The 26,257-nt window shown below is 34.2% G+C and overlaps 1 protein-coding gene across 4 annotated transcripts in view; it reads left to right on the top strand.

Moving 5' to 3' along the window:
• The window catches only part of LOC145669671 (paired box protein Pax-6-like), a 474,824-nt gene that overhangs the window by 151,927 nt on the left and 296,640 nt on the right, over positions 1–26,257 (top strand). The window contains exons 1-2 of one of the 4 annotated variants that reach the window (XM_081737928.1): positions 14,532–14,704; positions 15,154–15,448. The exons of 1 other annotated variant lie outside the window; for it this stretch is intronic. The gene's annotated coding sequence lies outside the window, so the exon portion shown is untranslated. Of the gene's footprint in view, positions 1–14,531; positions 15,449–26,257 lie in introns of those variants that run through there. 2 more of the 4 variants (XM_081737930.1, XM_081737927.1) reach the window with 2 other exon arrangements.

Raw genomic sequence — 26,257 nt, 5'->3', positions numbered from 1 at the left:
CGACTTTTTTCTATTCCCTGCCCTAAAATCCAGACTGCGTGGACGCCGCTTCTCCGATAATTCCGAGGTTCTGAAGGCATCGGAGGCGGTTTTGAAGGACCTCTCAAAGAATGGCCTGCGACACGTGTTTGACGACTGGAAGACTCGAATGAAAAAGTGCATTCAAATGGGCGGGGACTACTTTGAAAAGGATCATGTGCCTGTTGCTGAGTAATAATAAATTGCCTAGAAAAAATAATCAGTCCAAGTCTTTCTTGACTAGCCCTCGTAACACTAAAACAGTGTTTAAACTCTATCCGTCTTATGCAGAGTCGTTTTGACGTATGATTAGCGTCATACTAAAGGCCTGACTACTGCAGGAAACATATGTTAGTCGAACTCTGCATAAGACCCTATTACTTTGGGTGAACTAATGTTGCTCACGAGACTCGTGAACTTTCTAGTTTTGATTCGATTCTCGTCTCGGATATGTCGTCTCGTCTCGAACATTTTAAAATATACAGTAGGTATACTTCTTGTCTCATGACCAATATTAGCTGTGAATCACGACCGAAACTAGAATTAGATGTTACTGGGAACACAAATCATTATAGAATACAAGACCAACCTTCTCAGTACGGTTTATAGGTCGCTCCTACTGCACTATCTAGTCCCTAAAAGAGCTAGCTTATAGTACCACACACCACCGCCTCAGCCACTAAGAGTATCTCACCATCGCAAAATGGCTGACGCGTGCTTTCGATTCACTGCCACTAGGTTCGATTTTCGGGCTGCTTGGCTACTTGGCTTGGATACAAACTCAAAGTGGTTTTCATTCCACTTGAAAAAAAAAATGGTCCCGTCTGATATAGTCTAGTTGCTGAAAAGAGACGTTATTAAATTGGTCAATCAATCAACCAAACAACCAGTAGCGTACGCAGGAATTTATTTCGGGAGGGGTCCAAACTCAAAATGAGGGTATTTTACATTAAAATTCCTAAAATTGTCCCTAAAATTAGGCTAAATTTACACAAAAGTCGAAATTTCCGAGAGGTCCAGACCCACCCCTTGCGTACGTCCCTGCAAGCAACTAATCTTAAGCACTAACACGAACCTATTAAAGCGAAGGACACAATTGGTGGCGTTTGGGCTATGCTAATGAAACAACGACTGTGACGCGACATTGTCATGGCTAACCATATGCACTACAGCGTGAGCAGGTGAACCTCGTTCTCTGCTTTAAGAAGATAGACGTGGCAACATCGCATCCGTCTCATTTGCTAATAACGTTTAAGGATACTGTAAAGCTACCAAAAGTATTCTTCTGTGAACAGATGGTGCTGCTTTCGCTATTTTTTTCTAATGTAAATTATTAGTACAAAAAATTTCAAATATTTTCTGTGAATATTGAATTATGTTCTTCTCTCTCACTGTATTTGAAGATAATGACTGTACGCAGTAACTGTTCTCATAGTGCCATAAACATTATCTCTCAGTTTAGTACTACTAGAATAAGTCTTCGTTTTACCATGGAAATGCTATAATATATGATCCTGTTTTATTAGAAGAAAGGTTGTTTTCATCATGTATTGTTCATATTGTATATCAGGAATATATGATCCTCCGTAATTATTACTAACATATGCACAGCGACATAAGGATTTTTCCTAATATTCTTGTTGAAAACTAATTACTAATAAAGGGAAATTAATCTCTCCTCTTGGGCCAAATGCTATCACAAAGATCTTTACCCAAAACTTTTTAATACTACGTTTACATAATAGTAATCCTCTCCGCTGGTCTAGCTCTGGAGCTTGTGTTCCCGTGTTCGATGTCCGGTGGAAGAGCATTGAAATTTGAACTATTACAACGATTCTGATTCACCTTAAGCTGTTAAGTCCACGTCTCATATAGCATCGGTGCTGATAATGAACGGTAAACATTAATAAATAATCAGACACGTAACTATAGTCCACGTCACCCAAAGTAGCGTGTGGCATCAGCCAATAAGCTCGCAGTGCGCTGTTACTAAACCTTCAGGGAGGAAACTAATCATTCATAATTGTCCACAAATACCAACAAAATCAATTATGAATGAAGGTTTAGTAACGGTTCACTGCGAGCTTATTGGCTGATGCCATACGCAAATTCGGGTGACACGGAGTATAGGTAGCAGTGATTTATGATTACACTCCAATGAACTGTATTTCAGTAGTATAATTTCAAGCTGTTGCGCGCTCTGCCATATTCGCGCCAAAAATGTCCTTTGTTAAGAAAACTTACAGAACAACAACAGCACTTAATAATGAATTCCACTCGGACAAACATACCTTGTTAATCCAGTATGCAAGCTAAGGAAACAAGCCAGGAACTGTGCTCCCAAATAATCAAAGTGTTGAAAACTCATCAAGCTCATTTAAATAAGACAATTGAGATCATTGCTCATAATGAAGTAATGAAGAAATGCATCAGATGTAACAAACTTGATCCTATTCCTCTAGTGTACACTGAACATATGCATCTGCTTTCGAAAGAAGATATGGACATCCAGCAACACATATTTGGCACTCACTTTAAATTAACATTTGTACTTCAACGCAGAGATCCCACAACTGTAATTCTGCCGTTTTCTTCAATTAAGTCACCTACTCATCAGACTGATGGTCAGTGGCGGCGGTTGGACGTTAAAAGTGAGGGGGCAAGACATGATCTGAATATTTGTATATAAATGTTAGTTTTCCTGGTTGTTTCTAACATTTTGTTTGACGAACGTTTGTATAACTAATAGGGTACTATATTTTCAGTTAAAATACCGTATATCGTATATAATAGTTTATTAAGTAAATTGAGAAGAACAACGCAAGTAGATACTAGCCCTTTGTACTCTTAAACAACGAAAGTGTAAGAAGAGATTTGATTCCTTGCTAATGAACATCTTAAAATTCTGTCTGGAAAATTGTGTGATCAGATTATTTAATAAATTTGCAAAACAAATAAATAGAAAGGATAATATTAATCATAGTAATGAATAATGATGCTTGTTTTGCAAAAGTTATATTGAAACTGAGGATTAATGAAAAACTTAATATTTAATTCCACACATGCTATTAAATGTATGTTATTACTCTTAGGAAATGAAAGACAGTAAATACTACAAGCATATGCTACGACATTTAAAGAAATATTTGCTTTTGCAACTTCTTGAAATATGTTCGTTGCCATTAGGTGCAGATTTCACTTTCTTGGAACACATCAAAACACAACAATACTTACAATCCACACTTCAGTTATACAAAATAAACTTAAAACCTAGAATTATGTTCAATTTACTAAATTTTATTGTATATACACTCGTACATCCTTAAACAGAACACTTCACTCGTATATTACACTACAAAACAATGGAAAAGGTAGAAGTTGTTTCTTATCACGCTCTTTTTAATCGATATTCCTTACTTTAAAAAGAAGAAAAGACATTTTAGGAACTGTCAATTTTTGTGCAATTAAAGAATAACTTGTGAAATAGGCCCTACTTTTTTGCATAATGTTCTTTCGATTAGCTTCAAAGCGGCTCACTAACATATCGAGCCCTTGTAAGAAGAAATGAAAGTATGCTGAAATTGTGCTCCAATAGGTTATTTTTTGGGGTTATTTTCTGTGGCGATTAAAACGCAATTACTGTAGCTTTCTTTACTCCACGGGAAGACAACCAATAAGTATTCACGCAACAGCAAATATTATATGGCAGCATTTTTTCCTATTAATCAGTAACATATACAAAATCGTTACATTTCCAAATGAAACTATATACATTAATTGGTTACTTAAAAAAAAGTGCGGGGGCAACTGCCCCCCTTTGCCCCCCCTAATCGCCGCCCATGCTGATGGTAAACAGGTTATTACAGAAGAACAGAATGAGCGTCTGTTTAAACAGTCCAAACGCACCTGCAAACCTAGACAAGAAGTTCCTAACCCAATACCTACAAGGAATATGTTTGAACCTATCACCATGATCACGGAACCTTCAGATGAACAGATGAGGACTGAAGGCACATTTTCTTCCGTTATTGATGACTATCATTATGATGCTTCAGCTTCTGCTGGTAAATCTGACATCAAGCATATTATTAAATCTGTTACTATTTATGAATATCCTAATAATAAAGGATATAAATTAACACTTGGAGCCTGTCTTGTTTGTAAGGAAACTCCTTACTGTGCCGTCTACCCAGACCGGATAAAATTTAAATGCCATTCTTCAGACGATTATGACGCACTCATTCAATACTGTAAAGAATTCAAATTCCAGTACGCCCTGGAAATGGCTATAAGAAAGAATCAGTACTTAAAGTGGCCATTCGGCAATTACCGATAGGTGCTTTGATTGAAAACATCAAGAACCATTTGATTAATCGTCATTATTCAGTGATCTCAGTCCAGCAGATGAAAGGCAGAAGGGGGGAAGTTGCTACCTCTGTTCTTAGTTACTCTAAAGAAAACTCAAGATGCTACATCAATTCTGGATTTCCAATACTTGGAATTCCAGCGCATAAAAGGGGAACGTTACAAAGCATCATCATACATTCAGTGTTTTCGCTGTCAGAGATTATGTCACACATAGACCTCCTGTCACGCTACACCCAGATGCACTAAATGTGCCGCAAATCATTTCACCTATGAATGCATCCGTAAAACTCAAGATGAAGCTGTGAAATGTCCTAATTGTGGAGGGGGCCATCCTGCAAATTATAAACGATGTCCCACTATTTACAAGATATTTTCGCACAAAAGTTCTCAGAAGCCGACCTTTCAATCTAAAGACTTTCCATCATTACCACCTGAAACACTTCTACCAGTTATGAAATCAGCAAATACTCAAGAAACATATGCCAAGAAGACCGGTTCTCATAAACCAGAAGTGAATCATAAAGTTATTGCTGATACCAATGAAGCAAGCACCAGTGAAACATTGAGAGAATTTCTCAACATATTTCGTGATCTTCACCTATCTAAAATACTATCAGCTGTTAGAACCCAACTTCCTGCCCTTAAAACAGCTGCAGACATCTTAACTAAACTTTCTCTCTTGTGTGAAATCGTGGAAGAAATAAGTTCAATTCAAGATTAAATGAGGATGTATTACATACAGGACCAAACCCTTTTTAGAGCCATTATCACTCCACTGATTGGATAATGAAAGCGTCAATTACGTTCCAGCATTCTCAGAGCTTGCTCTATAAATAGTGCTTGTTCGTCCAGTGTGTCTTGTTTCGGTTTCATCGTAATTCAACCTGCCCTAAAAGTGAGAAGAAGCCATCGGCAAAATAGCAACATTTGCTAGAGGCCCGTCTCTGCCTGCTTGGCAGAGAAAAGTTATTATTATTGATTGATTGATTAACTATTTCATCCAGTGGGGTATTTAGGGGGCTTCCGGGCCTAAGCCCCCCTCCCGAAATCTTACTTACTATAGTAAAGTATATGAAATATCTTGCTGAATTTTCACATTTTCAGGCAAAGCCCCCCCCTGCCGAAAGTTAGCAAAGCCCCCTCCGAAACAAAATCAAAAATACGCCACTGACTTCATCCATACCACAATGCTTGGCGACGGTTTCCAAGCACTTCTCCAGTTGTATGATTTAATTACCTCAGATGTATTCCAATTCAAATAGGAGGCAGGGGACCACCATCCCGAAACTCCATAGATCAATAAAGACCGTCAAATAAAAGTGAAGTGAAGTGAAGTATGGGTCATTTTTCGTACTTACAGAGCTTAAAACTTTTCATTCTGTACAAAGCACGATTTTATTGTTTATTAATTATTGTTTGATTCATGCCAGCGATTAGGCCTAATTATTTTTGGTAGAAAAACAAAACAGTCTTTGTACGTTGCAAAACAGTTCCATATACAGTACAAATGAGATGAACACAATGAAGATAACTGGGAAATATAAAAGCCAATGTTTACAGGGTATTTACGAAATTATTCGTAAAGAATTGTTTTCTTACTTTATTATGCAAGACAAACCAACCTAACTTCATGATACATAAGGACTTCCTATCTTCTGAATCAACGAACACTCGTAGGGACATCAACACTGTAATAGTTGTATGTAGTGTAATACTTTTATCATACAACAATATCCTTGCCATCTGTTGAAAAAACGTTAGTTAATTTTACCAAATGCTTGACTCTCAAACTATCTATATCAGTGGTATTCAACCGAAGGTGCACACACAATCAGGGTTATGCATCGTGTTCTCAAGTGACACCTAAAATTTAAAATAATTCTAGTCGTTGTGCCCAGGCCTTCGGTTCATTGTACGCTATAGCGGGCAGATTGAGAATAGTCCGTCAAATTAAAAAAATAAAATATATATATATATATATATATATATATATATATATATATATATATTAATTCATTTGTGCTCCAAATGATTCCCTAAGACACTGTGCATCATTGTTTCCTTTCCGCATGCCCAAATAATTGCGTACAGATTGATATCGAAAACTCATGTGACCCCTTACGGATATAATTCCCATAAAAAATATAACCAACCTATACTAGGTGGCTACTGAAAAGCACGAAAACTAACGGAGCCAAGGTAGGAGCGGATCAGGGTGACATCAGCGACGGAAGGAATGCGCATAGACGAGGATAGTAGGAAAAAAAACAGTGGGAAAGTAGTCGAAAGTGTCGTAGTGTTCCGCAATCTTTTTCTACTTGTGGTACGGTATAAATAATTCATGACTTAACAAGGCACACCTAAATCTTCCCCTCAAACATGGATTATATGACGTAAATACATATTGTAACAAATCTATTATTATTGTTATTAGGTCTAAACAGAAATGGAATCGTGCATTTATTAATTTATCAACATGAATTAAAATGTATGGTGGCAAGTAAGTACAATGGATTTAAGCTCCATACATGAAGTTATTCTACTGAAGAAAATACACTTTTCTCCTAACAGTGACACCTATACTCCTAAAACATACATATACTTTTAACAGTGACGAATACCCTTAACAGTGTAATACAAAGTGTGGCAAATACTCCTAATAGTGACACAATACTCCTAACATTGACACAAATAGGCATACAGTGGCACATTCCTAACAGTTACTTGCATACTCATAACAGTGACTTGCATCTCCTAGCAGTGACACATACTTCCAACAGTGACAAACATACTCCTAACACTAACAGCTATGCTCCTAACACTGACATACATACTCCTTACAGTGACAAACACTAGTAACAGTGACTTGTATAATCCTAACAGTGACTTGCATACTCCTAACAGTGATACATACTCCTAACAGTGATAAACACTCCTAACAGTGACTCGCATATCATAACAGTGACACCTATACTCTTAACATCGATACAGATATCTACTCCTAACAGTGACAAATACTCTTAAGAATGACAAAGTACTCTTAAGAGTGACAAAATACTCTTAAGAGTGACAAATTCTCCTAACAGTGACACATACACAACGATACACATACTCCTAACTATGACACTTCTACATCTAACTGTAACTCAAATACTACGTGAGAGCTACTTAAAACTACAGAGAAAAAGAAGAAAAAAAGATATATTGATGAAATTATTCCAACCCTTCCTCTGTGGTATAAATAATCAAGGCCGGCATTTAGGAAACAGCTGTTGAACTTACCCCAGTCTCTCACAGTACATCTTCAGGGAGAGAGAGGATTAAAAATGTGTAATGAGGTGCGAAGCTTGGAGGGAGAACGGGTGTGAACTGGTCACCAAGGCGCTTGCCAGCACGGAGGAAGATCTGCTTCAGACAACAATATCCCATAACTACCGTACCTTTAAACACTTTGAACTACTGAAAATTTTCCAGAAAATTGTGTTCTCCACGGGGCAAGAAGTATAATACCACTTTTAAAATTTTCGAAACGAGACGAAGACAATGAGAATTTTCATCTTTCTTAAGAAACAAGAAATTTCCCCTGTCTTGTTGGCAACACTAGTTTATACAAATCTTAGATCTCTAGTGTTCTTTCAGTGTTACACCATTTATAATATCAAAGTTATAAATTGAGGAAGTGATTGTAGAAACACAATTAAGAACAATGCAAGTCATTAGAGTGGGTGGTGGGTCAAGTGGGTCAAAATTTTTGAGTGAGTCAGTGACTCTTGGGTCAACAGGACGTAACCCACTCTTACCCACTACCAACCGTGACCTACTCTCACCCACAGACCCACTCTGCTCAGTGTATTGTAGACAGCACCTTCTGAACACTGGTGAATTTGTCTACGTTACACTTTCAAGACCTCCATTTTTCTTACTTTTTTTAAATTTCTTTTTATGTACTTACCTGAGATAAGTTTATCTAAGTGGAAAAATAATTTTAGTCAATTTTGAATATTTACATTTATAATTGTCATAATAGCAATAGGACTTAGCTTTCGAATTTTATACTTTTTTTTCTCCTCTAGACTTTGATCGTATTCTCCACTGAAAAGTATCTATAATTCAACAAAGAAATAATTATATATGATATAAATTGAAAATCATCGTAATATAATCCACGACAAACCCTTTACCATTTTATATCGTAAAAGTCAGATCCACCGGTATTGCAACAGAGCGATGCTTGGGCGATTGACCGTAGAAATTCAAACTCCGATTACTGATAAATTCACAGCCTTGTTTTATTACAGTATAAACTCTTTAGTAAGTGCTGGAGAGAAGGACATGGATCATGGGTCATTGATGATGACGATGGGTTTTTGGTAGGTGGTGGGTCAGAGTGTGACATGGTGTGTCGTAAATCAGAGTGGGTCACGGTGGGTCGTGGGCCAGAGTTGGTCGTACAATGGGTCAAGTTTTCATTGACCCTCGCCATCTCAGGTCGTTACACAATATACTCTAATAATGAATATTGCTTAAATATTGTAAGGATTCTGTAGTGGCGTATATACGATTTTGTTTCGGGTGGGGATTTGCTAACTTTATTCTTGGAAATGTGGACATTCTGCAAGATATTTCATTTACTTTAGCAGGGGCCGCGGTAGCTCAGTGGTAGAGCGTTCACTTCTGGTGCTGGGGGTCTCGGGTTCAAACCCTGCTCCCACCAAGTGAATTTTGTGGTGGACAAACACCGTGTACGTGTGTTTCCTCGGGGTTCTCCCGTTTCCTCCCACTTTCTTCGTTCCACCATTTCATTCATTTCTAATAATCACCTTCTCCTTTAGCCAAACCGGCATAGCTGCGGGATGTATAATTCAAAGATTTCATTTACTTTACTTTACTTTACTTTACAATAGTAAATAAAATTTCGGGGAGGCTTAAGCCCGGAATCCTTCCTTAAATACGCCACTGGGATTCTGATAACATCTAGATTAAAATAAATAAAAAACAGGTCATAAATTTTTAACATTAATTTTCAAAACGAGATTCAACGAGAAGAGGTTTCACGAGAATAAAAAAGAAACTAGAAATAATTCTTCGGGAATTGAGACGAGACGACACTGTTACAAAGATTTAGTAGACAAGAAAACCCTTATGTCTTGTCTCATCTTGTCTCATGGGCCGCGCCAAATTCAAAGGGCTACAAAGAGTAGATTTCAAAGTAGAAAATGTCTGTTCAGAATATCGTTTTTTTTTTTTTTATCATCATTCTTCTTTGACCGGAGTGTGTCTAATTTTCTACATTCAATTTGCTCACCAGTTTTCCTCACCACATCAGTAAAAATCGCACTTGCAAAGTCATCTGTTTTTTCCCAACTGTTCACACCAAACACCGCACTACCCAAACCCTCACTGTTCTACTTTTATTATTTTACGGGAACCCGTAGGTACACTCATGTCCAAAATTATTGTCGCATGCCTATAAATGTGTACTTGTAGGAATATAATTTGGTAACGAATTCGACCGATATTTCTTGTAATGTTAGTACGTGTATAAATCTGTAAAGACATGTATGTGGAAAATTTCATGTGAAAAGAGCAGTAAATAAAAACAATAAAACGAAAATAAAACTTTCTTGTCCATTTAGCAACATTTTGTTTTACTCATTCTAATTTTCGTATTTATAATTCTTTTCCTATGAAATTTACCACAAATATATAGGTATTTTCCGATTATACACATAGTATCAGTATTAAAAGTACCCTGCAAAATCATTATCAAATTATATTCTTACAAGAAGACAGTTATAGATATGCGACAATCATTTTGGACATGAGTGTACATACACAGGTTAGTTGCAGTGTTGGCAATAGGGACTAATAATAATAATAATAATAATAATAATAATAATAATAATAATAATAATAATAATAATAATAATAATAATAATAATAATAATAATACATAAATACGTAAATCTCTAAGCAAATTTAATGTACGAGGTTCAAAACATTTACAAGTTACGGTTGATAGATATTTAGGTAATAGAGGGCAGAATGGCTCAACGATAGAACGCTCACATCTCGTTTGTAGGGTCCCTGGTTCGATCCCCGGCTGAATAAATTTATGGTGAACAACATCGTGTCCATGGGTTTTCTCGGAGTACTCCTTCTTCATTCTCATTCCACCAATTCTTCCGTCATCATTCACATACCTCAACCATCCGTCTCCTTTAGCCTAGTGTATATATATATATATATATATATATATATATATATATATATATATATATATATATATATATATATATATATATATATATATATATATATACGTGCGACGTTAACTTAAAGATTTCATTTCAACCCTAATTATAAACAGAAGACGCCTCGATCTCTGCCACGCAAATTCCTAATAGTTCTCAATCAGATTAATAGGTGTCGGTAGTGCACAGGCAATTTTGAAACCAGCCAAAGGCTTGGGAAGAGCAACTAATAATAATGATAAAATTAATTATTATTAGGTTCTATCTTGAGTTTAACGTTCCACATTATGCACCGAAGTTAGGGAGACCATGATAAAATAGATAATAATGGTGGAATGATGAAAGTAGAAGGAAACGGGAGAAAACCAATGCATACAATGTTTGCGCACAATAAAGACCACTTGGCGAGAGCTGAGATGGAACCTGGGATCCCATGTGCCAGAGGTGATCGCTTTACCACTGAGCTACTGCTTCCTTAGAGGGTCTATTAATAATAATACGAGTAATATAGATCAGCCAAAGTTAGGATTAGGATTAGGAATTAGATTTCTGGGCTTTCGGCATCTATGGTCATATTAGCTTCAGGGGCGTCATTTAGGGGGGGCAGGTGGGGCAATTGCCCCTCTAAGAGTTTGAGGAATACATATACTTTAATCGATTGTCTATTAATATACTAGTACAAAGTGCGAAAGTCTTAATATGTCGGTCGTCTCTTGCCCCTCCCCCTAGCGAAGTCCGAAATGACGCCCCGTTATGTATGACGGATAACGTCCCTCGGCGCCTAAATTATCCGAGGAAACAGAAGAAAGGAAGCGGCCTAGGACCTATACGTTAGGTACAATCCCGGGATTTGTCTGGTGTGACTAAGAAAAACACACGAAAATCTCACTCAGGATAACTGGCCTGAAAATATAGGGTGGCCCAAAAGTAGGTAGTATATACAGTCCCGGCACGTATTCTATATCATTTCTTATTGTTATCAAACAGGTAGAACTAGTTTCTTTATTATTTGTTCTTAACGTCTTTCTCTTATAACTTAAGCCCGGAACAGTCGAAGCAAATAAATCCATAAACTAGAATATTATACCCTATACTTGATCAATGCAGGGGTGTATACCTACTTTTGGGCCACCCACACATTTTACGACGAGTGTCCCCACCGGGAATCGAATCCGGGACCCCTCGCACCAAAGAGGAGAGCGTTAGCGACTGCGTTACACGGGACCACTTAGTCAAACTTAAAGTGTAAAACGTATTTATGAGTTCCGTCATATGGCTATACTATATGGTTAGTGTAAGCACCTTTTTATCAGTGAAGACCAGGTTTTTTATTTCTGTTAGGAGCCCATGAAGTTAGGATCTCACGTTGGGCTGTAGGTCCATTTCCCGCATAGCCTCAGTTCTAAAAGTGACATTGTAAACCAATCCAATTTACCAGACCAAAAAATCATGTTCATGAGGAAATAAAAAGTGGTTAGAAATTAATGATATCATTGCCACTATTGTTGCGGAAATTAAAAAGTAAAAATTAATAAAAACATAAAAACAGAATATGACAAAAACCTACATAGCCTATTAATAATTCATGAAAACTTGAAATCTTTCAGTTTAACGTCTTACGATTATACCCTTTAGGCTGAGAGAGACGGATGATGGTGGATAGAATTGGTAGAATGAGAGTGTAGGAGGAAACGGGAATACCCCGAGAAAACCGACGGACACTTTGTTGTCCACAACAAATTAACTTGGCCGAGAATTGAATCAGGGACCCCATGCACGAGAGATAAACCCTCTACTACTAAGCCAACGTGCTCTACTTTTTAATAATAATATATGTTACAGTTCAGTTTATCAAGCACACATAACATATCTAATGTTTCTGATAAAGGTAATAATACATTGACGAAAATGTAATACAGGTAATTAAAATATATGCCTAAGTGTTTGCTTTGGTCTCACTTTATTATTATGTAAATTCTGCGTAGGTTTTAATGGTAAAACGATCAGTATTCAGTAAGAACCGTTATTTTACCTATTAGCTCGAATGTCTGTGAAAAAATGCTTACTAACTCATAAAAATTAAGAAAGTATGGTGATTGGTTTCGAAAAGTATTGTTTTTAATTATTATTATTATTTTATAAAATGCTACATAAGGAAACATATAAAAAGGGGTGATAGGAAAAAGTTTTTACTTCATTGTATAATGTAGGCGTCCAAACTCGCGATCCCGATGCTAGCAAGTTCAGGAATCGCGCTCAATCGGCTCGGGCTCAATAATTGAGCGCCGCGACCCCGAGCCCAACTGAGGGAAGTGAGCGCGAGCCCATGTGAGGGAATTGAGCCCGAGTGAGAGGCAAGACGATTTCAAAGAAGTGAACCAGAGTCCTAATGTGTGCGACCCTAGTTGAGAGAAGTGAGCGCGAACCCAAGTAAGTGCGAGCCCAGTTGAGAGAAAGTGCAAGCTCAAGTGAGCGAGAGCCCAGTTGAAAGAAGTGAGCGCGAGCGAGCCCAGTGTAAAATGACCATCTGCGCAGTGTAATGTTTGAGTTAAATTATAATGGATAACTAGCAAACGCACTTTCATTTTGTCACTGCTATATTATAATAATGTATAATCTGAGGAATATGAAGAATTAAAACAACAATTTATGTTATTAGAGTAACAGACAATAATTATAAGTAGAACTGATTGTTTTGTACCAAAAGCATTAATCATGTTAAACATTGCCAATGATAGACTGTATGGACATTGTCAGTGATTCTTTGTAATTTTGAAATGAAATGAAATGAAATCTTTTATTTTAACGTTCCATTATTATGCCTGTTAGGCTAAAGGAGACGGGTGATTAAGGCAAGTGAATGATAATGGAAGAATTAATGGAATGAACATGTGGGAGGAAACGGGAGTATCCCGAGACAACCCCTGACACGATGTTGTCTACCATAAAGTTACGTGTCAAGAGATCGAACCAGGGACCCCACGCACCAGATGTAACCACTCTACCACTAAGCCACCGTCGCCCCCTCCTTGTAATTTTGAGAAATGCTGTGAAGTCCAAATGAGGTATTTAAAGGAAGGGAGACGCTTTACTAATATGGGTGAATGTGTGTGATTGCCTTTTTGGTACATAGATAATTGAAGGAAAGCGGAGAATCTCGTGTGAATCCAGATTTACCTCAAGCCTGCATTGTCTAGGCTGGAACGAGGTGTATTTTACCTCATACGTGAGTGATCCGATTACCTATTCTAGGGGAAAAAAGTGGTTAAAATTCCATGTAAAATTGCTGAACCTGTTTCATATCTATCATCCTAGGTACGGAATTTAAAGAACAAAATATACTGTTCAGCACATGATATGTTATTCAAAAGGGACTGTAAAACATCTGAACTGTTTCTTCTTACGAGTGCAACTTAGAAGTAACACGCGTTCTTCCATAACTGTTTTGTTCGTGTTGTCGCGCGCTGCTCGTCACATCAAACACAGAGGCTGCGCGGTGCCAGCAACATAACCCCCGCGAGTGCTTGCCCCAGCCATCCTTTGCGTTGCCCTACCAACTCGCTACTCTTCCGCACGAATGGGCAGACGGCATTTAAGAATCAATGATGTCATCTAATCTTCCTTCCTCTTCACCCCACCGGCAGCAACGGTATTGGTGGATCAACAGCCAAACGCGCTTCCCATTGGTCGACTCATACCCCCGTTTTCTTTTCTCCCATCCTCCTCGCATACAAACACACAACAGACTTTATAGATACCCATACTTCCCCCTTCCCTTTAAACCCCTCCGTCCTGCAGAAAAGCATCCCTTCTACCAAAATTCCTCCCCGCGTCCTCCCTTGATACCGAAGTCAAGGTTTCTCCGTGAACACGTTACAACCGAAACACCGCGTTTTGCAAGTACAAAAGGGGGCAGCACTGAAGCATGAGGTCAGGCGGGAGAGAGGGGGAATTTTTTGGCCAGGAGGACACAGAAACACGAGGTCTCCCTTCGTATAGCTAGTCAAGGAACAACTACGGCGAATGATGAATCGCTTAGGTCAAGCAGAAACATTTGAAGATTGGTACGTTCTTACGGAAATCATATACCCAAATAGTCAAACCAGGTGATGTGCATAAGAGTATCGAGAAGATACTTGCATACAAGGGTCATTTAAGCTTTTTTTTTTCTTCATTTACCCCACTTCTTCTCGGTGTCTCTTAATTTTAACACGCGATTTGTTGACTAATCATAATATTATTCTAATCGGACGGAAGAACCACGGTAATTCGATACTTTTGTTTATCGTTTTACAAGTGACCGATTTTCGGGCTAATAAATAAATAAATATTTACGTTCTTTTATTTATTTATTTTTTTTAAATTCTAAAAATATTAAGCGTGGTGATTTTAGTGTGCTTACTTGGGTGTGTTTGTGAAATATGTTTTTGTGTGTGCGTGTTTATTTTCTTCAAAACGAATCCAAAAAATTCGGGTGGTAGATTTATTTCTAATAATCTTTATATATATACAGGAACTTTTTTTTTCTTCTTTTCGCTTGACCAATAAACCGTGTGTTTGACTCAGAAAGAACATCAAAAGTATCAAAATAATATTGACAGTGACAATAATAAAACAAGAAGATTTTTGTTGTTGTTGTTGTTATTTTGAAATTACAACCGTGTGGACGAAATACGACACTGAAGAATTTCTGGACTTGTTCCTGTTCCAAAGGTCGATATTCCAAAGGTTGTGTTCCGCATCCATTGTTAACGATCACGTGTTGAACAACACGAATCGCAGAAGAATTTGCTGGTGTCGGATTTCACGTAAGTACAAGGCTAAATTGAGTCACATGTTTGCAAGCTATAATTGTTTTTATTTATTATTATTATTATTATTATTATTATTATTATTATTATTATTATTATTATTATTATTATTATTATTATTATTATACATGCAATCCATTTATTCATTTCAATTTTTAATTTTGGTTTCCACAACAAAATAGAACACGAATCTTAGCAACATAATTATGAAAATTAAAGTTTTTTTTTTTAATTTAAGGTTCCACAGTTATGTTCCTTAGGCTAAAGAAGACGTATGATCAATTGAGGACAATGACTGTGAAATTGATTGATATTTTTGTGCTCTCTCACCGGGAATCAAACCCGGAACCACATGCGTCAAAAGTGTTCATACTAGCCACTAGGCCAGTTTATTTATTTATTTATTTAAATAACTTTATTTACATTAAAATATAGAGAAGGTACAAGGAAATTTTAAATTCATAGCGTCACTGAAATTTGAAAGCAGTAATCAGCTCTACTTAGTTCATTTTTGTTTGTTTGTCACGTTATCATAAGGTGTGAGAACTATTGCAGATAAGTAGTTGGCAAAAAAAAAAAAACTTTCGATTACATGCAGTGGAGAGCATCTTAGTTATGTTAAACACATTTCATACATTTGAATACACAATGGTCATGCTGATACAAGTATAAACATGATAGTTTGTACAGTAAACTACATCACAGCATTATGTTTGTAGGTAAGATAGTGGCCAGTGGGGAGGTCTCTCACAAACTTTAACATTTCTAAATTTAAATTTAATTTTTTTTTTAGTCCCAAATGTTATTGTTTTTAAACTTTAACTCAGTGCTAATCGTAAGTTGTAAATTCAAACACAATTTCACATATTAGTTGTAATAATAATAATAATAATAATAATAATAATAATAATAATAATAATAATAATAAAAACATTAAAAATAAATCCAAATAGAGAGAACAAAGCATTTGTTGTAAAATCACATTTAATGTACAAATCATTAGTTAGCTCTCAACTACAATATAATATAAGAATAACTTCTAGCTACTTTCAAATAGAAAATAAAATGATTATTATAAACTAGTAGATAATCATTAGTTGAGAACACAAATAGATATAATATAAACATTATGTGAAAACTTAAAAGTACAACAAAACATTTTGCTGTAAACTTAAAAAAAAACATTAGTTTTGAATTACAATACAAAATAAAACTTTAATTCTGAATTCAAATAGAAAACAGAATATTAGTTGTAAACTTGAATAGAACACGGACTATTAGAATAGTTGTGAACTCTAATAGATCACAAAATAAAGTTTTCAATTAAAATGAAAAAGAAAACATTAGTAATGTTCAAACACAATAACAACTATTAATTATAAAAAAAAGTCAATAGAACATAATAGAGTCAATAGCTCTAAACTAAAAAAAAAAAAAACAATGGAAAACATTAGTTGCAAATTACAATAGAAAATGAAATATTAGTAATAATTTCAAATAGAAAACAAAACAATTCATGTAATCTTAAATTGAACATGTACGAATTCTCAACTGAGAGTTCCAATAGAATATAAACATTACTTCTACACCCAAATAGAGAACAAACTCTTTATTACAAACTCAGTGAACTGCTATAGAAAATAAACAAATAATTATAGGCTCAAAAAGACAAAACAAGACATAAACTCAAATAAGACAGTATTGGTTGTGAACTGCAGTAGAATACTAAAAATTAATTTTGAACTAAAATGGACAAGAAACATTAGTTGTATAGGCTACTATTCAAATAAACTAGCAAGAGTAAATTTTAAAAACCAACAGAATATACAACATTAAATAACTCAAATAGAAAATAATATTTTAATGTAGCCTAAACTGCAATATGATATAAAACATTATTTATAAACTCAAATAGAGAGAGAGCGTTCACCTCTGGTGCTTGGGGTCCCGGGTTCGATCCCAGCTCCCGCCAAATGAACTTTGTGGTGGACAAACACCGTGTGCGTGGGTTTCCTCAGGGTTCTCCCGTTTTCTCCCACTTTCTTCATTCCACCATTTCATTAATTTCTCACCATCACCGTTTCCTTTAGTCTAACCGGCATAATCGTGGGACGTAAAACTCAAAGATTTCATTTCATTTCGTTTTTCAAATATATATATATATATATATATATATATATATATATATATATATATATATATATATATATATAGAGAGAGAGAGAGAGAGAGAGAGAGAGAGAAAACATTTGTAGCAGCGTCCAATTGAATATTCAAATCATTGGTTGTGAACTTCAACAGAACATAAGCATTACTTTTAAACTCAAATAGTTTATAATAATTTCGTTTATAATAAATAAATTCAAATAAAATCGGGATATTAGTTTTGAACTGCAATAAAATATAAAAGTATATTTCTAAACTCAAATAACAAAACCAAAATGAGTAAACTCAAAACAGAATACGGACTATTAGTTGTAAAGACAAGTAGAAAAAAAGTGAAATGAAATACTTCAATTTAACATTCCACTATTATGCCCTTTAGGCTAAGGGAGAGAATGATTAAGGCAAGTGAATGATAATGGAAAAATTGGTGGAATGAGAAAGTGGGATCAAACGAGAGTATTCCGAGAAAACCCACGCACACAATGTTGTCAACAACAAACTTACTCGGTCGGGAATTGAATCAGGGACCCCACGCCCCAGAGGCATTCATTCTTTCACTGAGTCATCGTGCCCTTCTAAGCACAAATAAGATACTCAATGTTAGTTTTGTATTAAGATAGGAAAGAAAACCGTGGTTATAGTTTCAAATAAAATACAGTACATTAAATGTAACCTCAAAGAGGAAAAAATAAATTGTGTACTCAAACAGAATACAAATCATTAATGAACTAAATCGAAAATAATCATTATCATACTCTGAAATTCAAATTAAGTATAATAAAAACACTCGTAAACTCAGAGATACATACGATGCTTTTATTGGGAACTAAAAGTGTAAAATAAAAATGTAAAATGTTATTTGTCAACTTAACATAGAGATAAATCATTGCTTTTAAGCTAAGGAAGTTATCAATATATTATTGGTTACTGTAGTATTCAGCACACACAAAATAGTATGAGTTGAGTACCTCCAGTTCTAACTGCAACTAAATCTAACATACTGTCCTGCTGACACATTCAATGTTCTGCAAAAAAGTGTCATACAGCAGACTTTAATTATTACGTTTATTATTATTATTATTATTATTATTATTATTATTATTATTATTATTATTATTTATTAAAACGAAAGAGGATATTCTGGATCTCAGTATGTTATTTGTAAATCCAAACAGAGTAGAGAACATTATTTTGATAGAGAAAATATAATATATTGAAACATTATTTCTAATTCTAAGCTAAAATGGTAAACTGTTCCTAGTAAATTCAAAGAGAAGAAAATTGTCAAAAGTAACGTACGAAGGGAATAATAAAGCGAAAATTAATATAAAAAAGGTAAAATTACATAAGCAATATTTTTCTAAGCAGCGGGAAGAATAATGATTAAAAGTAATATGCAAACGTCAAATAAAAAATAAATAAATTTATAAATCTAAATGGAACATTGAAAAAGAAAGTAGTTAAGCACTCAAATTGAGCACGCGTAAAGTAAAATAGAATATCATTACAAAATATTACTTGTAAGTGAAATAGAATACAAAAACACTTGTTAACTCATATAGAATAAATAATTTTACTAATAAATTCAAATAGAATAGATAATTTTATTTGCATATTCAAATAGGATGAACAATCTAACCTGTAGACTCAAGTAGAATAAATGATCTTACTTATAATCTCAAGTAGAATTGAAAAACATTTGTGAACTCAAAAACAGTAAATCATCTTTGCTTGTAGAAAGAAATAAAACACGAGGCTTTATTAGTAATCTCAAATTGCAGACTGCTAATTTGCATATCAAAGTTGAAAGAAATAACATTATTCTTAATTTTGCATATTAGTTTTTGTCATTTTTCTTCTCTTTGTCTATTACTTTGTGTCTGTATTCTTACCATTGGATAGCACCTAGTACTTTTGTCATTATTCTTTCCTTTGCATATTACTTTACTTTTTGTCATTATCCTTTTTTGCATATTACTTTTTGCCATTATTCTTCCCTCTGCATATTACTTTTTATCTCTGTATTTTCCATTGCATAGTCTCTATTACTTTTTATCATTATTGTTTCCTTTGCATATTACTTTTTGTCATTATTTTTCCTCTGCATATTACTTTTAGTCTCTCTTCTTTCCACTGCATATTCTTTATTACTTTTATCATTTTTCTTCCCTCTGCATATTACTTTTTGACTCTATTCTTTCCACCGTATGTAGCCTCTGTTACTTTCTGTCATTATTCTTTCTTTGCTTATTACTTGTTATCACTAATCTTCCGTTTACATAACCTATTACTTTTTGTCAATATTCTTCCTTTTGCACATTACCTATTGTCATTATTCTTCTGCTTGTATATTACTTTTATGTCATATTTATACTTTTATGGCATGTCATACTTAGAATACATTAGTATTTATGTCTTACTTTATGTCATGTCATACTTATAACATTTTTATTATTCTTTTTGCATATTACTTATTCTCACTATTCTTTCCTTTTCATATTTGTTTCTGCTCTCCTTATTCTAACTTTTCAATATTTCTTAGAAGCGTACAAGTTGATTCCTTGATTTTTTTTTTTTTTTTTTTTTTTTTTTTTTTTTTTTTTAGAGACAAGATACATTTTGCAAAAGTTTAGTCTCCTAGTTCTTCACTTCACCTCCAACCACTTTTCTTTAATTAGTGAATAAAGAATATTAAAAACTTCCAAAAAAAATGTAAGTTTCTCAAATCATCAAGTATGAAGAAAATGGTAGTCAATATAATAGCAATTGTCTCGAAGTATATTCTTATATTGTAGGCCAGAAATTTGGCCACAGTATGAAATGTCTTGGAGACACTGGCGCAAATCCTGGGGGGATGAGGGGGACATGTCCCCTCCAATCTTGGAACAAGGGGGACTGTTCCCCTCTAATAATCCGATTTGAAATATGTTTTTCGGGAGAAATGTGATGATTTGTGTCCAATTACTACAAAGGAAAATGAGATTAAATTCATGTCCCCCAGAATAAGCATCAAATCAGCCCGCCTCCCAATGCTGAAAACAACTTTGCTCCTCTGATCCTCCACAGCATTGTTTTTCAACTTCATAAATATTTTGAACATTGATTTAAAATATATGGGAACTGTTTTATCCGTCCCTCCCAGTGTAGAAGACAGATTTGCGCCACTGCTTTGAGGTAGTTATTAGTTTATGTAGATAATACGATCCAAAACTATTCATAGGCCTATTATTATTATTATTATTATTACAAATTAAGAGGAAAAGAAAAAATAGTGGGAAGTGTAATTAACAAACTTATTGTTATCCCAGGAAAATTCTCCTTTCCATTGTCGCACGAGAAAGTTGAATTTGCTGCATTAAAATCCATATTTATTATTTAAATGCAGAAATAACACTCTGGTCATTGCATAACAAAATTTTCTGGAGAAGAAACTACTTCGAAAGTTGTGCTGTTACGTCAGTAATGTGAAATATGTCATTAGTGACATTTTAAGGATCATTTGATGCTTATGTAGACGTATACACATCTATAGAATCGAAAACTGATACATACAAGATGGTAAATAGCATACTAAAAGTGTTATTATTATTATTATTATTAGTAGTAGTAGTAGTAGTAGTAGTAGTAGTAGTTGTTGTTGTTGTTGTTGTTGTAGTTTTTTTTTAAACAGTAAAACCTGTCTTTACAGGAATTGAACGGGAACCGCAAAAATTTGCGTTAAAGATAGATTTCCAGTTAACGAAGGTAGACCTAAGCAAAAAAAGAAAAAAAGGAAGAAAAAAAAAGAAAAAAAAGTGCATGCATATAATGGACACATACTATGAAAAAAATAAGATGATGTACGTACCTTACTCAATTTATGATATTTATTTCTACAACGAATTAATATAAATGCAAAATTTACTATGAACAGAAAAAATATTGTACACACGTTAACTTAATTTTTCCAAGTAGTGATTTCTGTATACATTATTGCTTGTCTACTCAACTTTACACAAAGTCCTTAGCCTGAGAAACCATATTAAGCATATCAGTTTCATTTCGAAGTAAGGCAAATGTTGCAGCTCCTTTAAACTTTTGACAGAATCTTGATATGTGTTTAGCTTACACTCTTCTTCCAACTCAATGCTTTATTTTTCTTCTTCCTCCACCTCCTCTTCTTCTTTCAAACTTTCCATATAATTCTCAATTAAAGCATGTATATCCGTCATGTCTGCTTCGAATTAAACATCACTGTCTATTTTGTTAAAAATATATCTAACCTCTCATAGGATGTCTAAAAAAGTTTCTAAATGCTACACTTCAAAACTTCAAACTTTCCTTTAAGGGGCTTACTTTGTTTTCCGTTGTCCGCGTACTACAATTTCCGTTTAATGAAGGGAATTTAACACGATTTTCGCCAGTAAATTCATGGGGCCGTGAAATATTTCCGTTTAACACAAGTTTCCGTTTAATAAAAGGTCCATTGAAGACAGGCTTTACTGAATTAGTTTTAGCTCCCATTCTCTACTTTCAATATTTCCTAGAAATTGATATCTTGATTTTAGAGATAATGTAAGTTTTTTGTAAAAGTTTCCATTTTAGTATCACCTTTATTATCGTGAACTTCTTCTTCATTAGGGAACAAACAAAAAATGTTTTATTACAAGTTTTATATTCATTGTTAAAATTAGTGGTGCCCAGGAGAGGAGAATCGATACGAGAAGTACCTTTTTAAATACTTAGGGAATCGAGAAACATGACAAATCAGAAATTCTAAAAAAAAAAAAAAAAAAAAAAAGTGTTGCGACTGACGCAACACAATTTCACCCAAGTTTTAGATCAAAAACACTGGTTTAGTATTACACGATTCACAGTATAAAAACTATAAAAAAAATTGATAAAATGATTGTAGTCTTAGACAATGAAGAGCATTTATCAACGTTTAAAGATATGTAACTCGTTACACAATATATTTTAGCAATAAATATGATTTGAAAGTTCTTATATCACAACCTTTGTAGACTTTTCTTTTTTTTTTTTTTTTTGTGACGCGCGAGGTTTCTAATAACTTCTGGATGAAATTGAGAAGGAAATCAGATCATAAATTTCGTACATAAATTTACAAGACGACACGATAACATTTTCTGGAGTTCTTTTTTTGAGAATCGAGACGAGGCGAGTATTCGACAAAATTTACAAGACAAGTAAACCTTATTCCTCGTCTCGTGAGCAACACTAGTTAAAATGTAGAAATAACACTCTGACATTTGGGGGAATAACTAATTAAATGAAAAATTTAGTTGTCATATGGGTTATTGGGAAACGTTAGGTCATTAGTGATCTATCCAAGGATCAGTTGATGGCTAGACGCCTACCTCTGATGGCTAGACGCTATGTTGAAAACTGATACGTACAAAGTACTAGTTAGCATATTATTATTATTATTATTATTATTATTATTATTATTATTATTATTATTATTATTATTATTATTGGTAATAGTAGTGATAGTAGTAGTACTTTTGTACTTTCAGCTTCTGTTCTCAGATTTCAATATTTTTTTTAGTAATTGATTTCTTGATTTTAGAGATAATATAAACAACGCTGATATCAGTGGCCAAAAGTGCTTGCTTATGTTTGGACAATTTCTAATCCCACTTTTTCTACTTTTTTGCGGATATGCAATCCAGTGAAAAACTTATTCGTCCATGGTGCATGAGCTACCACTTAGGCCAAAGTTAAAAGTGCTCATGCTCACATACCTTTCTAATTGAGTTTTTTATACTAATTTAGAAATGTTGAATTCAATAGAATTATTTCTAAATATGTATCCATCTATGGGATCACAAGGAAAATTATCTTAAAGTTGGGACATTTATATTTATTTGTATCTCAAATTCCGCATCATTTTCCTCGTGATCCCATGGAAAGTCACAGTAGGATTAGAAATAGCTCGCACCATTGGATTCAAATGCCAATGCTAAAAGTACCCATGCTTACATGCATTTCTAATTGCGCTTTTCTTATACTAATTTAGGAATGCTGAATCCAATGGAAATATTTCTAAATATATCCGTCCATGGATTCACGAGGAAAATGATCTTTGGGATATTTATATTTATTTGTATCCCAAATTTGATCTCCCTTAAAGTTGGGAATTTTATATTTATTTGTATCCCAAATGTGACATCATTTGAGATACTAATTTCTATCCTCATGACTCCCATGGACGAATATATTTAGAAATGGTTTCATTGGGTTCAGCATTCCTAAATTAGTATAATAAGCGCAATTAGAAATGTATATAAAGATGGACATTTTTAACATTGGCATAAGCGGTAGCTGTTGCCCCATGGACGAATATCTTTAAAAATAGATTTACTCCATTGAGCATCATCAAATTAGTATGACACCAAGATAAGACAAAAAGTATAGACCAACCTGGTTGCAGCGTCATTTCGGAGTTATAGGCTGCCGAAAACATGAACTTTGAAGGTCCGCAGCTCCAGTACTATGGGACCTACCGTAGTCGGGTCAAGACTTCACTTAGGAACTAGTATGATCCCTTCTCAAATAGCCGTTTCAGAATCCAGTGGGACTTCCCAAAAATGTTTATAGAGGTAGTTGGCGAGAACTTCAAATTATATGCCAGTAGGCAAACTTCCTCTATAAAAATTGTTGCATGAGTACCGCAGAATTCTGAAGTGAGGTCTTGACCCGACTACGTTAGGACTCATAGTATCGGAGCTATGGATCTTTCAAGTTAATTTTTTCATATATTCTGCAGCTTATAATTGCGAAATGGAGGATTTTTGCTTCCAGCTTGGTCTATACTTTTTGTCTTACCTTGGTGTCAGGAATCACCTCCCAAACGTTGTCGGTGTTGTTTTGAAAGACCATATATATATATATATATATATATATATATATATATATATATATATATATATATATATATATATATATATATATAATTAGATAGATAGATAGATATAGATATATTCAATATACAGAACTCATGTATGAACTTGATCAAATTTGACATAGGTGAAACTCGACTTGCTTCGTAATTATGTGAAATATTTTTCACTGCATATCTTTGGTTCTCAAGCTATTAATAGTCGAAATTTCAGGTTGGACTTTACTGTTTTCCTGCAGATAAAATGTCAGTTATTTGCTATTACGTACATTTATAATAAAAATTTGGTAAAACACATGAAGGGTAAATTGTTTTCTGCAAATTGGAAAGTAGTTACATTTCTATTTGGCAATGAATCACGAAAATATATGTTTTCCAATGACTTTAAAAATTTTTCAACGCGGAGTTAAACATGACCCTTACAGGCACTTTTACGTGATACACCGTAACGTAACTTTTGACTGCCGAATGGTCTTATTTTCACTTACAGTAAAATCCAAGCTCCAGGGTTGGCCAACCTTTACTTGATCAAAAAGAACAATATCCTTATCTCCAGTGAGTCGTTATAGAGAAGATGATCAGACTTCTAAAGTATTCTTCTGGAGAAGCAGACATAAAAGCAGTATGAAAATTTTATAATGATGCGTATTTTGTTAATAATAACACTTTGTGCAAAGGAAATAAAAAAATACTCATTCTTTTTAGCAACAAATTAAACAAATTACTAACAACTTGCTTAATTTTGCGATATTTAAAATTGCTGGATTGCTTGCCATCTTGTAAGCTACAATATCGTAAATTATGTTAGACCCTAATGATTTGTTGGGCAATAAAAAAGCTAGACGTTCAACATTTTCACGACCACAAGCAAAGATGAACATTGGATGGTGTTTCTCCTCCTAGTTTCTTTTCTTTCTTTCTTTCTTTCTTTTTTTAAAAAAACATTTTCCCCCTTTACAACCATAGGTTAGTAACGTATTTAACTAGTCAAAAATGTTAAGTACAGTAGTGAATGTACAAAATTCTCGACACAAATGCGCAAATCTAGCACAGTAAAACATTGTTGTCTTTTCTGTACATTGATTTAGGTATTAGAAAATTATCAATAAATTATATATAAACTAACGCTAGATCATTCGCGGGTGAAGTATCCGTTTTGCGAATATTCCTTTCCGGTTTTGCTTCTTTTTTGAAACGATAAATTACTTTACGGTATAGAAAACTTCAATTAAAAAATAAAGTAATAAAGTAGAGGTATTTTAACTTGAAAACAAGAATTTGAGGAATGTTCCAAAAAAAAAAAAAAAAAAAAAAGGATCAAAAAATTGCGATCTTGACCAAGAATTTCAGAAATTATCCCTCCAAAATAAAAATGCATAAAAAGATTGCGATCTTGACCGATAATTAGTTTTTTGGATCAGGGGCTATAAAATTTTTGAACGGCCCCTAAATCGATTTTTCGTACTTTCTACGGAATAAGAACTTCATACTGAGTTTCGTCATAGTTTGGGTTTGACTACGCCGTATGTAGTTCTCTAGATATAAGGCGCTCAAGAAAATTTTGGATTGAAATGTATTGGATCTTTTGATCCAAAAAATAATAATAATAAAATAGAATAAAATAAAAGTTGAACTTTTTTACTAAAATAGTAAACTAACAAATTTGTTGTTAGTACTGAAAGCTACTGTTTATTCAATGATAATTGTAGAGTTATATATGTAGGTCTCCTACTGTAAAG

The sequence above is a fragment of the Thermobia domestica genome, chromosome 14 (genome assembly GCF_964235325.1).
Source record: "Thermobia domestica chromosome 14, izTheDome1.hap1.1, whole genome shotgun sequence".
NCBI classification, from domain to species: Eukaryota; Metazoa; Arthropoda; class Insecta; order Zygentoma; family Lepismatidae; genus Thermobia; species Thermobia domestica.
Note: the sequence above shows the minus strand (reverse complement) of the source record. Positions and strands in the feature narration are given on the sequence as shown.